General features: G+C 49.9%; 1 protein-coding gene across 1 annotated transcript in view; it reads right to left on the bottom strand.

Annotated features, from left to right (window-relative positions):
- The window catches only part of LOC141156420 (histo-blood group ABO system transferase 2-like), a 163,783-nt gene that overhangs the window by 35,731 nt on the left and 114,924 nt on the right, over positions 1–13,128 (bottom strand). The gene's annotated exons all lie outside the window — the stretch shown is intronic.

Here is a 13,128-nt window from a genome sequence, read left to right as displayed (position 1 = left end):
AGTATATAGCGGGGTTATGTATATAATTTACAGGCATACATGTAAAGGCTTATTCACACATTTCGGTTTTGTTGTATTATTTACAACCACGTTTTTGTCATTTTTACAGTACCAACAAACTTAGAGGTTGTGCCACAAGCAAAGTACATTTTAAATTATTAGATCTTTGAATAAAATCCTCCATTCAGAATAATGGGCAACCTCATAGTCCTCTGTACAGTACAATATGCCCCACATAGTCCTCCATACAGTATAATGGGCCACCACACAGTCCTCCATACAGTATAATGGGCCCCACATAGTCCTCCATACAGAATAATGGCCCCACATAGTCCTCCATACAGAATAATGGCCCCACATAGTCCTCCATAAAGTACAATGGCCCCACATAGTCCTCCATAAAGTACAATGGCGCCATATAGTCCTCCATACAGAATCATGGCCCCACATAGTCCTCCATACAGAATCATGGCCCCACATAGTCCTCCATGCAGTATAATGGTCTCCAAATAGTCCTCCATACAGTATAATGGGCCCCACATAGTCCTTCATACAGTACAATGAGCCCCACATAGTCCTCCATACAGAATAATGGGCTCCACATAGTCCTCTATATAGTATAATGGGCCTACATAGTCCTCTATACAGTATAATGGGCCTACATAGTCCTCAATACAGTATAATGGGTCCCACATAGTACTCTATGCAGTATAATGGGTCCCACATAGTACTCTATGCAGTATAATGGGCCTACATAGTCCTCCATACAGTATAATGGTCCCACATAGTCCTCCATACAGTATAATGGCCCCACATAGTCCTCCGTACAGTGTAATGGCCCCACATAGTCCTCCATACATAATAATGGGCTCCACATAGTCCATATAGTACAATGGGCCCCACATAGTACTCTATACAGTATAATAGGCCCCAAATAGTCCTCTATACAGTATAATGGGCCTACATAGTCCTCTATACAGTATAATGGGCCTACATAGTCCTCAATACAGTATAATGGTCCCACATAGTCCTCCATACAGAATAAAGGGCCCCACATAGTCCTCCATATAGAATAATGGTCCCACATAGTCCTCCATACAGTATAATGGCCCCACATAGTCCCCAGCATGGCGGGCCAAATATAATCACCCTGAGGGCCAGATTTGGCCCACGGGCCAGAGTTTGACATGTGTGATCTAAATGATCTGTGTAATTGATGGAATTAACAAATAGCTAATATAATAGCCAAGCAACCTTTAAAAGTAAAGAAATACAAAGCTCAATAACAATAACAGAATTAGCCTAAAAGTCAGAGTTAGCAGCAATGGAGATGAGAATTAAAGAAAACATTGCAAATTAGAGTCAGCAATAATGGAAACTAATGTACAACCCCAATTCCAAAAAAGTTGGGACGCTGTATAAAATGTAAAGAAAACAAGAATTCAATGATTTGGAAATCTTTTTCTTTTAGACATATTTAATTCAAAATACAATATAAAACACAGATCAGAAGTAGAAAGTGTGCTATTTTTCCATTTCATTTTTAAAAAATAACTAATTTAGAAGTTGATGGTAGCAGCACATCACAAAAAAGTTTGGGCAGGGTTATGGCAGTTAGAGATTTCCAAATCCTTGCATTTTTGTTTTCTTTACATTTTACAGCATCCCATCTTTTTTTGTAATTAGGGTTGTTGTCATGGTTGCATTGTCCATAGTGATGAGAGAGCACTAAAATGCTCGGGTACTCATTGCTCGGGTCGAGCACATTGGAATACTCGGGTGCTCGACCCGAGCAACGAGCCCAATGTAAGTCTATGGGAAACTCAAACATTTTTCAGGCGGCTCCCCCCGGCGGTCTGCAGAGGGCCTAAAAATTGCCCAAATCGATGGGAACAGTGCTCAAATGGCATGGGAACAGCATGAGGAAGACCCCTGGAAGCATCTCTGACTCCCAGGTCACTGCTGTTAACAATGTTGTCAGAGTATTACGCCACTTTTACGGACTCACAATAAAACATAAAAAACGAAACCAAAATGGATTTTCCTGGGAAATATGTTAAGGAACATCATTTCCAGGGTAATTACTTGTATAGAAGGCAAAATAAATAACCAAAACCAAAAATACACCTCCACACCTTGGGCTATGTTCACATGTTGCGTTTTTGATGCGTTTTTGCACTTTTGCATTGCTTTCAACCAAGACAAATGCATTCACCAGGAAATGTAATTTTAACATTTTACAACCTTATCTGGCCATGTCATGTGTGACACATCATCAGACACATGCATACAGTGCTGAAAAGACATGGGAACAGCATGCGGAAGACCTCTGGAAGCATCTCTGACTTCCAGGTCACTGCCTAAAAGTGTGCCCATCATAAGCGATCTTTGGCGCATGCGAAGATTCCTCCCACCATGCACCGGTATCACCTCCGCCTTCCACAAGCACGGGTCCCACAACATTACCCGTGCCCTCCCCAGTGCACTAACTGGGAAGGACCGCCTAACCACAAACACGTGGACAGGTGAATGTGGCCAGGGACGGTACGGAGCCAGTCCACAACTTTTTTTTGCTGACAGTTGTATTTAGCTCGGTGAAAGGACTGGCATAGAGGGAAACCCTATTTACCCTGCATGTAATTTCTCACAGGAAGTCCTGTAATGCAGCTTGTTTCAGAAGCAATGGCAGCCCGTCCAACATCAACTCGCCCTTGTCGGTGGTGCTTTGACAAACACACACATCTTTCTTTGCGCATTTAATTTCTTGAATACAGAGTTGGACAATGGCATGATCTGTAATGCGGTTTGACAAATAACATGCATAAGCATGGCCGATCCACATTAAAAAAGCAGCCATAGAATGTCCGGGAACCTTCCCCCACACTTTTCTTAGCCAGGGCTGCTTTTCGGCAGGGTTGGACGGGCCCACTAGAGAACTGGAGACTCCTCCGGAGGGCCCTGGCTTCTCCTTCAGGAGAGTTCATAGTGCCGACATGAGGCCATGATGATCATAGAGGCCACCATCTGCTTAGTTTTCTGTTACTTGGAATGCAAGTGCAAGCATACAGCCAGCCACCCACCCACAGGCTGCAACACTAAACTGCCAGATTTCTGGGCAGCTTTTTGCACTTGAAATATGGCCTTTTAAGCTCATGGAGGCGGAAGCTTTTCACAACATCATGCCGGCGGCGGCCGGGTGTCCATACTCGGTCCCCAGCCGCCACTATATTTCCCGGTATCGTCTCCGCCTTCCACAAGCACGGGTCCCACAACATTACCCGTGCCCTCCCCAGTGCACTTACTGGGAAGGACCGCCTAACCACAAACACGTGGACAGGTGAATGTGGCCAGGGACGGTACGGAGCCAGTCCACAACCTTTTTTTGCTGACAGTTGTATTTAGCTCGGTGAGAGGACTGGCATAGAGGGAAACCCTATCTACCCTGCATGTCATTTCTCACAGGAAGTCCTGTAATGCAGCTTGTTGCAGAAGCAATGGCAGCCCGTCCAACATCAACTCGCCCATGTCGGTGGTGCTTTGACACACACACACACATCTTTCTTTGCGCATTTAATTTCTTGAATACAGAGTTGGACAATGGCCTGATCTGTAATGCGGTTTGAGAAATAACATGCATAAGCATGGCCGATCCACATTAAAAAGGCAGCCATAGAGTGTCCGGGAACCTTCCCCCACACTTTTCTTAGCCAGGGCTGCTTGTCGGCAGGGTTGGACAGTCCCACCAGAGAATCCTCTGATGTGCCTTGGCTTCTACCTCAGGAAAGTTCATGATAGCGCTAACTTTGCAGCTGCTATGGGGCTCTTGAGCGGGGGAGAAAGGTTAGCCCTCAGAATCAAATCCTCTGGTGGGCACAATGTTTTTCAATCTGAAACAGCTTCTCAGTGGGAGTTGTATTTCACCACAGCCATATTCTTTAGCTCGATGAAAGGACTGGCATAGAGGGAAACCGTATCTACCCCGGCTGTCATTTCTCCGTCACCAGGTTCCGCCCATTGTCACACACGACCATGCCTGGCTGTATGTTCAGTGGTGAGAGCCACAGATCAGGCTGCTGTGTTACAGCTTTCAACAACTCTGAAGCGCTGGGCGGTTTGTCAATTAAGCATGTTATCTTCAGCACAGCCTGTTGCCGCTTGGCCAAGACAGTGCTGCAGTGCTGTCAGCTTGTGACTGGAGATGGAGGAGGTGGTGCATGAGCTGAACAATGTGATTACATTGTTGTTAAATTGGTGGCGCTGTTTTTTATATTAAAGAAAAATCCTATTGTTTTGGTTTTTTTAAGTTTTTTTTAAGACAAATGCATTCACCGGGAAATGTCATTTTAATATTTTACAACCTTAGCTGGCAATGTGGTGTGTGACACATCATCAGACACTTCCTATTTTATTTATGATGGAGGGACTCTGAAAATCATAATGCCTATTTTTATAGGAACATCAGAAGGCCCTTACTATTCTTAAAAGGCCGGCAGTCGGCCCTAGCTATTGTTAGAGAGCCATCAGCCGGCTATGCTTTGTTGTTCCCAATATTAACAAGTGGGTCTCCTATACTGTTAATGCGTATCCAGTGACTGCAAGGGCTGCCAAAAATTTGGACGCAACCCAATACCCCTTTGAAGAGACATAGAGGAGGGTCTCAGTAAAAAAAATGTTCCCATTATAAAGGAGCGGGTCTCCTATAAGTGGTAATGCCCATGCTGTGACTGAAAGGGTTGCCAAAATTTGGGAAAAGCCCCACTAAGAATTTAAAGACACATAGAGCAGGGCCACAGTAACAAGGTATGACATGTTCCCATTAGAAAGGAGAGAGTCTGCTATACAGTTATAGGGTATGCAGTGAGTCCAATGGCTGACAATTTTAGGAAAAACCTCACTAAGAATTTAAAGACACATGGAGCAGGGCCACAGTAATAAGGTACGACATGTTTCCATTAGAAAGGAGAGCGTCTGCTATACAGTTATAGGGTATGCAGTGAGTCCAACAGCTGACAATTTTAGGAAAAACCCCACTAAGAATTTAAAGACACATGGAGCAGGGCCACAGTAACAAGGTACAACATGTTCCCATGAGAAAGGAGAGAGTCTGCTATACAGTTATAGGGTATGCAGTGAGTCCAACGGCTGACAATTTTAGGAAAAACCCCACTAAGAATTTAAAGACACATAGAGCAGGGCCACAGTAACGACAAATTCCCATTAGAAAGGAGAGAGTCTCCCATAGTGTTGGCCTGTAAATTTGGAGGCACTTCAATGCCCCTTGGAAGAGACGTGGAGGAGGGCCTCATAAAAAAATGTTCCCATTAGAAAGGAGTGGGCGTCCTATACTTGTAATGCCCATGCACTAAGTGTATAGGCTGACAAACATTTACCCCTGGGGGGTATACATGAACATACTGTATCAAAAAAATTTTTTACAGGCATCATAAACACCCTTTAAAAAAATTAGGTGGGTGTTGCATCACAGACCACGGTCACCCTGGTGATTTGGTGGTGGAGGATGAGGAGAAGGAGGAGGACAAGAGCAGATAGCCAAAATCAGGAAGCGTATATGACTCGCCCCCTGGGCTGTGGGGCACCCGGAACCGGGCTTTTTAGTGCGATGATGGGGGTAGTAGTGGCAACCCGATCCCGTGGCTTAGGGTGGTCAGACCAAATACTGTGGCAGTCTATTTGTAGAGTTATGAATGTCCGACTACGCCACCCGTGGATTGCGGTCAGGGATAACCGCCGCTGCTAGGCAGACCGCTGAGGCTGGTGTTGGTGTGCAGCATAGGGATAGGATAACTCCCCATGGGAAGAGTGTAGCCTCAGGGCAGTGTAGGTGGATGCTGGGGGTGATGGTGCAGGCACAGCATAAATAACACAGAGTCCAATGATGCAGTCCAGGGTTTTACTCACAGTTGTTATCCATGTCATTTCTGTCAGCAATGACGCCCCAAGCCGTGCTGCGTCCACCAGGTGAGGGGCTCGGTCAACCCCCAGGCAATTCAGGAGTATGGCACAGGACCCCCTTCTGTCCTTTCTCTGGCCTCTCGTGCCCCACCAGTGACCAAACTTCAGTCCAGCTGCCGCGGATCTTTGCGGGCAAACGTTGGCTCCCGTTTCCCGCTATCCTATATGGTGCCTTCCTAGCAGGTTTGGCGGGGGGTCGCACCAATAGATGATCACGACCTCCGGTTCTTGGCTGAGGGATGATTTACCTCCACCAACTTGGGAATCCAGTACCCTTCTATAGCCTGACCCTTCACCCGATATAACGCGGGTTTGCAATGGTTGCTGTCCATTCTGCTCTCTCTTAGGGTCCCTTCTGCCTCCTTGTTTCTGGAGCCTTTCTACTCCTCTGTCTCTCCTCTTTCCTTCCGTCTCCTCTTCTCCTCTCTGGTCCCGGCCTCTTCTCTAGGCCTGCCTTCTGAGCAGAGCTCCTACAGAGCCTCTGCTCCCTGTCACCTCTCCACTGTACTGAACCGACTGAACTCCCTCCTAAGATGGCCCCCACCTTTTATCTGCTTCTCTGTGTCTGAGCTCAGGTGACCTGCACCCAATGAGCCCCTTCCTATGCTCCAGAAACCGTCCCCTTCTGCTCCTACATCACTGGGTTCTCTTCCCCCTCCCCACTCCAGCCAGGGACATGGTCAGTTGTGCCTGCATATATATAAATGGGAGCACCGTCGAGCTGTCCCCCGGAAATGGGGTGAGAGTGTGTATGCAGCTAACTGAGCCCTGGTCCATACTCCATCCTTACCTGGGAGTGGAATATCACACCTCTGGTTGAGGTGCAATACCCCTGTAGCAACCGAACCCTCGGGGCGCTACATATACCCATGTGTGGGTGTGAAAAGGTGCATGGGAATACACCTTTCAAGAAAAGACACTGGATTGGAGTTTATGTTACGCTGCTATAATTCGGTGGTGTTGAGAAGTCTGGCCCAATCCAGCCTTTGTTCATTTTTATAAGAGTCAGCCTGTCAGCATTTTCAGTTGACAGGCGGATGCGCTTATCAGTTATAATTCCACCAGCGGCACTAAAAACCCGCTCTGATAAAATGCGGGTGGCAGGGCAGGCCAGGACCTCCAAGGCATAGAGAGCCAGTTCATTCCACGTATCCAGCTTGGATACCCAATAATTATTAGGCACAGCGGAATCACGGAGGACATTGGTACGGTCGGCAAGGTACTCCCTCAGCATCTTCCCAAACTTTGCACTCCTTGTGAGAGTACCCTGCGCCTCAGGGCCTGTCCGATGGGAGGGTCTGAGAAAACTCTCCCAGAACTTTGACAGTGTTCCCCTGCGTCTGCTGGATTGAAGTTGTGTCTCTCTCACCTGTACTCCTTGGTTGTTCAACGAAGTATGCCCTCTGCCGCCAGCGTTTTCAGATGGGAATTTTTTTAATAGCTCCGCAACAAGAGCCTTCTGGTACAGACCCATTTTTGTAGACCTGTCCGCCTCAGGATTAAGAGATATAAAGTTCTCCTTGTAGCATGGGTTTAGAAGTGTCACCAACCAGTAATGGCTGTCACCCAAAATTTTGAGAACGCGAGGGTCATGGGAAAGGCAGCGTAACATAAACACAGCCATGCGTGTCAGACTACTAACAGGCAAGACTTCCGTGTCCTCACCAAGAGGATGACTAACCATGCTCTCTTCCTCCTCCTCCTCTCTGTCCTCTGGTCATCCATGCTGAACTGACGGTATGACAGCTGTGCAGGTAGTAATGTCTATAGTGCAGGAAACTAGCTCCTGTCCTTCCTCCTCCTCCTCCTCCTCTTCCTCATTGTCACCCAGTCCACGTTGGGATGAGATGAGGCTTGGCTGTGTGTAATCACCCTGTATGGTTCCTTGCTCCATCTCATCATGCTCCTCCTGCAATGCATCCTCTTTGATAGTGAGCAGAGAGCATTTCAGAAGACAGAGAAGCGGGATGGTGACGCTAATTATGACGTCATCGCCGCTCACCATCTTGGTGGAGTACTCAAAATTTTGGAGGATGGTACAGATGTCTGACATCCATGTCCACTCCTGAGGTCTTATGTGTGGAGTCTGAACTGAATACCAACGGCCTTGTTGATGCTGGTACTCAACAACTGCCCTCTTCTGCTCACAAATCCTTCCCAACATCTGCAGTGTAGAGTTCCAACGCGTGGGGACATCACACACCAGTCTGTGAGCCGAAAGCTGCAAACGCTGCTGAAACAATGCAAGGGCGGCCGAAGCTGTAGCTGACTTTCTAAAATGGGCACACAGGCGGCGTACTTTAAAAACAGATCCGGCAGCTCCGGATAGGATTTGAGAAACCGCTGCTCACAAATCCTTCCCAACATCTACAGTGTAGAGTTCCAATGTGTGGGGACATCACACACCAGTCTGTGAGCCGGAAGCTGTAAACGCTGCTGAAACAATGCAAGGGCGGCCGAAGCTGTAGCTGACTTTCTAAAATGGGCACACAGGCGGCGTACTTTAAAAAGCAGATCCGGCAGCTCTGGGTAGGATTTGAGAAACCGCTGAACCACGAGGTTAAGCACATGGGCCAGGCATGGTACGCGTGTGAGCTCGCCTCAGAGCCGCCACCAGGTTCCGGCCATTGCCACACACGACTATGCCTGGCTGTAGGCTCAGCGGTGTGAGCCACAGATCTGCCTGCTCTTTCAGAGCTGTCCACAACTCTTCAGCATTGTGCGTTTTTTCACCTAATAATATTAGCTTCAGCACAGCCTGTTGCCGCTTGGCCGAGGCAGTGCTGCAGTGCTTCCAGCTTGTGACTGATGTGGTCATTTCGGAGATGGAGGCTGAAGAGGAGGAGAGGGCTGAGGAGGAGGAGGTGCAGGAGCTGTAAACCATGGGGGCAACCCTGATTGACCTAGGGCCCGCAATCCTTGGCGTCGGGAGGACGTGTTCCGTCCCAAGGTCCGACTGGGTCCCGGCATCCACTATGTTAACCCAGTGTGCCGTCAGCGAGATGTACCGTCCCTGTCCACAAGCACTTGTCCACGTGTCCGTGGCTATCTGGACTTTACCGGTAACTGCGTTGTTGAGAGCACAGCTAATGTTTTGGGACACGTGCTTGTGTAATGCAGGGACGGAACACTGGGAGAAATAGTGGCGGCTGGGGACCGAGTACCGAGGGACGGCCGCCGCCATCAGGTTGCGGAATGCTTCCGTCTCCACGAGCCTAACAGGCAACATTTCGAGCGCAAGCAGTCGTGAAATGTGAGAATTTAGTAGTGTGGCCTGTGGGGCGTTGGCTGCATATTTGCGCTTGTGTTCCAAGGACTGGGGTATGGACAACTGAATGCTGCGCTGGGACAAGGACATGGACGTGTTTCCTGATGCTGCTTACTTGAGAGTGTGCAACGACAGGTGCAGGGCAGGAGGCATCTTCGCATGCACCATGGACAGGGGATTGGCTTGCATCCACAACAGCGGTAGAAGCAATGGTGCCACCAGCAGACACTGTTCCTGGACCCTGGGGTTCTTCCCACAAATTCGGGTGCGTTGCTGCCATGTGCCTGACCATGCTGGTGATGGTCAGGCTGGTTGTTTTGCCACCCCTGCTGATGATGGCCTGGCAGGTGGTGCAAATGGCCTTTTCGGGGTTATCGGCATAGTCTTTAAAAAACAACCAGACTCGGGAAGACCTAACAGTTGTACTGGCAACTTCCTTCGTGTTGGTGTTACGGGGAATGGTGGCCTGCCTTCTGTCTGCGGCCACCACACTGCTTCTTCCTGCCTGTTGGGGTGCTCTGCCTCCCTCCCCCTGTGTGCTGCTGTCCTCGCTCTGCATGTCCTCCTGCCAGGTTGGGTCAGTTACTATATCGTCCACCATCTCGTCTTCCACTTCCGCATCCTGGTCCTCCTCCTGACTTTCTGGCAATTGTGTCTCATCATCGTCTACCTCTTGTGACACTTTCCCACCGTTGCCTTCGTGTGACCGTGGCTGCTCAAATATTTGGGCTTCGCTACAAGCTATCTCCTCTTGCCCCGCTTCAAGTGGACCGGGCGAGTGGCTCGAATCTATAAATGGAAAAGTGAACAGCTCTTCAGAGTGTCCAAGTGTGGGATCAGTTGTCTCTGGGTACTCGGCATGGTGGGAGGAAGGAGGATCTGGGTGAGGAATATGCGGTCCAGACTCACGGCTACTGAGACTTGACCATGTGGAAGACAGGGTGGTGGTGGTGGTGGCTAAGTCACTGGAAGCATTATCCGCTATCCAACCAACAACCTTTTGACACTGCTCTGGGTTCAATAGTGGTGTGCTGCGGTCCCCTAGAAATTGGGACAGGAAGGTCAGGCGAGAAGATGTGAGTGTTTGTTGTGGCAGAATTTAGGCTTGCCCACGGCCTTGTCCTCGGCCTCTGCATGCATCATTACAATCATGTTCAGTTCCCCGTCCCTTGACACGTGCCTTGCCCATTTTAAATGGAGGACAGTATCTTCCACGCTCACTACAAATGACTGAGTTTGGAGTGAACTTATATGTGTTAAGCTCGCGCCTGGACTGACTGCCATGAGCGTGATTAGTGATCCCACTGTACCATGAACCGAGGAGTGCCTGGAGGGGCGTAACTAAGTATCAACCCGATCTGACCAAGGTCGCACGGCGGCTTAGTCGACTCCGTGAATCCAGGAGGAACCGAGCAGAGGGACCAGGTGCTACTCCAGGTCAGACCCCGGTCACAGTTGTTGACCCACACCGGGGAATGCAGGAACAGGCAGGTTAGACTGGCATACAGGCAGGTGGGTATTGGCAAGTACGGCTGGTATGCAGACAGGTGGGTACTGGCAAGTACGGCTGGTATGCAGACAGGTGGGCACTGGCAAGCACGGCTGGTATGCAGACAGGTGGGCACTGGCAAGCATGGGTGGTATGCAGACAGGTGGGCACTGGCAAGCACGGCTGGAGTGCAGACAGTGAGATACTGGCAAGCACGGCTGGAGTGCAGACAGGGAGGTACTAGCAGGTTGGAGCGCAGGATGGATAGGGTCCACTACAGACTGGGAGACAGGTACAGAGCCGCAGATGCGGTAGACAAGCAGAGTAAAGCGAAACCGCCGGAGCTGAGGACAAGGCAGAGCAGAGAGGAACTGCTGGTGCGGTGAGCAAGCAGAGCGGAGCGAAAACCACAGTTGCGGTGGGCAAGGCAGAGCAGAGCAGAACCGCCGGAGCAGTGGACAAGGCAGAGCAAAGAGGAACCGCCAGAGCGGAGGGCAAGGCAGAGCAGAGAGGAACCGCCAGAGCTGTGGACAAGGCAGAGCAGAGCGAAACCGCATGTGCTGTGGGCAAGGCAGAGCAGAGCGAAACCGCAGGTGCGGTGGACAAGGCAGAGCAGAGCAGAGAGAAGCCGCCGGAGCGGTGGGCAAGACAGAGCAGAGAGAAGCCGCCGGAGTGGTGGGCAAGTCAGAGCAGAGAGAAATCGTTGGCGTGGTGAGCAAGGCAGAGCAGAGAGAAGCCGCCGGAGCGGTGGGCAAGGCAGAGCAGAGAGAAGCCGCCGGAGCGGTGGGTAAGGCAGAGCAGAGAGAAGCTGCCGGAGCGGTGAGCAAGTCAGAGCAGAGAGAAACCGCTGGCGCGGTGAGCAAGCAGAGCCGAACAGGGCTGAAAGTGCAGACAGAGAGGACAGGGCTATGTTCACATGGAACAGACTGGAAAATACAGTAAGATGGCTAGAACACAGGAGGAAGATACGGAGGCAGGGAAAAGGGACAAGCAGAACCAGATACACACAAGGTACTTACAATGAAGTAGCGAGTGGACACAAAACTCACAAACAAAAGTACAGAGACAACGAGTTGGAGTTAGGTGCAGGTTCAGATACTGCAGGAAAATGAAAGGTACGGACATAGAGACAAAGAGGTAACAGGCTAGGATACTGTTCAGACAGGAACTGCTATTTCAACGAGATACAAGAACGAGCCTGGGTATACAGCCCCCAGAGTGGAGGAAACAGACTAGAAGTCACAGGTAACAGGCCTGGGTATACAGCCCCCAGAGTGGTGGAAACAGACTAGAAGTCAGAGATAGCAGGCCTGGGTATGCAGCCCCCAGGGTGGCAGAAACAGAAAGATACAGGACAAGACCTGGCAACTCAGAGGCAAGGAGCATACTGAAAGTTAGTGTTGCTCAGGCACCTCCTTCTGGGTGGAGGGGGTTTAAATATCCAGTGACTCACAGCAATAGGCTGGGGACGCTTTAGGAGTGCGCCCACAGCAGCTATAAGAATCAGGAAGTAACCGGCCACCGCCCTAAGCAATCAGACAAGAGACATGCACACAGCATGAACTGGAGCAAGGTTTGCAGGCTAGACTGACAGGTAAGACTGCGGTCTTGCATAGTGGGAGGTGGTGCACTATGCAAGCACGCCGCCAGGGATGTTACAGTACCCCCCCCTTTACGCCCCCTCTTCTTCAAGCCTGCAAGGCTCTTCTGCAGAGAATTTGGAGGCCAATCCTTCTCTTCAAGAGGATTACCTCTTCTGTCCATTAGAGGAAACGAAACTGGTCTCATCATCTTGGTGACTAGGATGCTTCCTCCTATCAAGCCATCCTCAGCAACAGATGAAGTGGGTGAAGTACCAGGAACAGCACACTGGAAAGTCTCTTTCCATTTGTTATCAGGTAGCACCCTGGTGGATTCAGGAGACAGCTGGAGGTCCTCCGCCTGGTTGGAGGGGTGCAGAGACTCGGGGGTAACCACCGCCTTGACGTACACTTTGCCAAGCTTACTGGATGAAGTGGGCGGCGTACCAGGTACCGGGTGTAGGAAAGTCTCTCTCCGTTTATCAGGTAGCACCCCGGGAAATTCAGGAGACAACTGGAGGTCCTCCGCCTGGTTGGAGGGGTGCAGAGACTTGGGGGTAATCACTGCTTCGAAGTACACTTTGTCAAGCTTACTGGATGAAGTGGGCAACATACCAGGTACCGGGTGTAGGAAAGTCTCTCTCCGTTTAACAGGTAGCACCCCGGGGAATTCAGGAGACAACTGGAGGTCCTCCGCCTGGTTGGAGGGGTGCAGCGACTCGGGGGTAATCACTGCTTCGAAGTACACTTTGCCAAGCTTACTGGATGAAGTGGGCGAAGTACCAGGTACAGGGTATAGGAAAGTCTCTCTCCATTTG

The sequence above is a fragment of the Phyllobates terribilis genome, unplaced genomic scaffold, assembly GCF_046119375.1.
Source record: "Phyllobates terribilis strain yellow unplaced genomic scaffold, ASM4611937v1 Scaffold_8__6_contigs__length_399053987, whole genome shotgun sequence".
Taxonomy (NCBI): domain Eukaryota; kingdom Metazoa; phylum Chordata; class Amphibia; order Anura; family Dendrobatidae; genus Phyllobates; species Phyllobates terribilis.
This window is presented reverse-complemented; position numbering and strand designations above follow the sequence as displayed.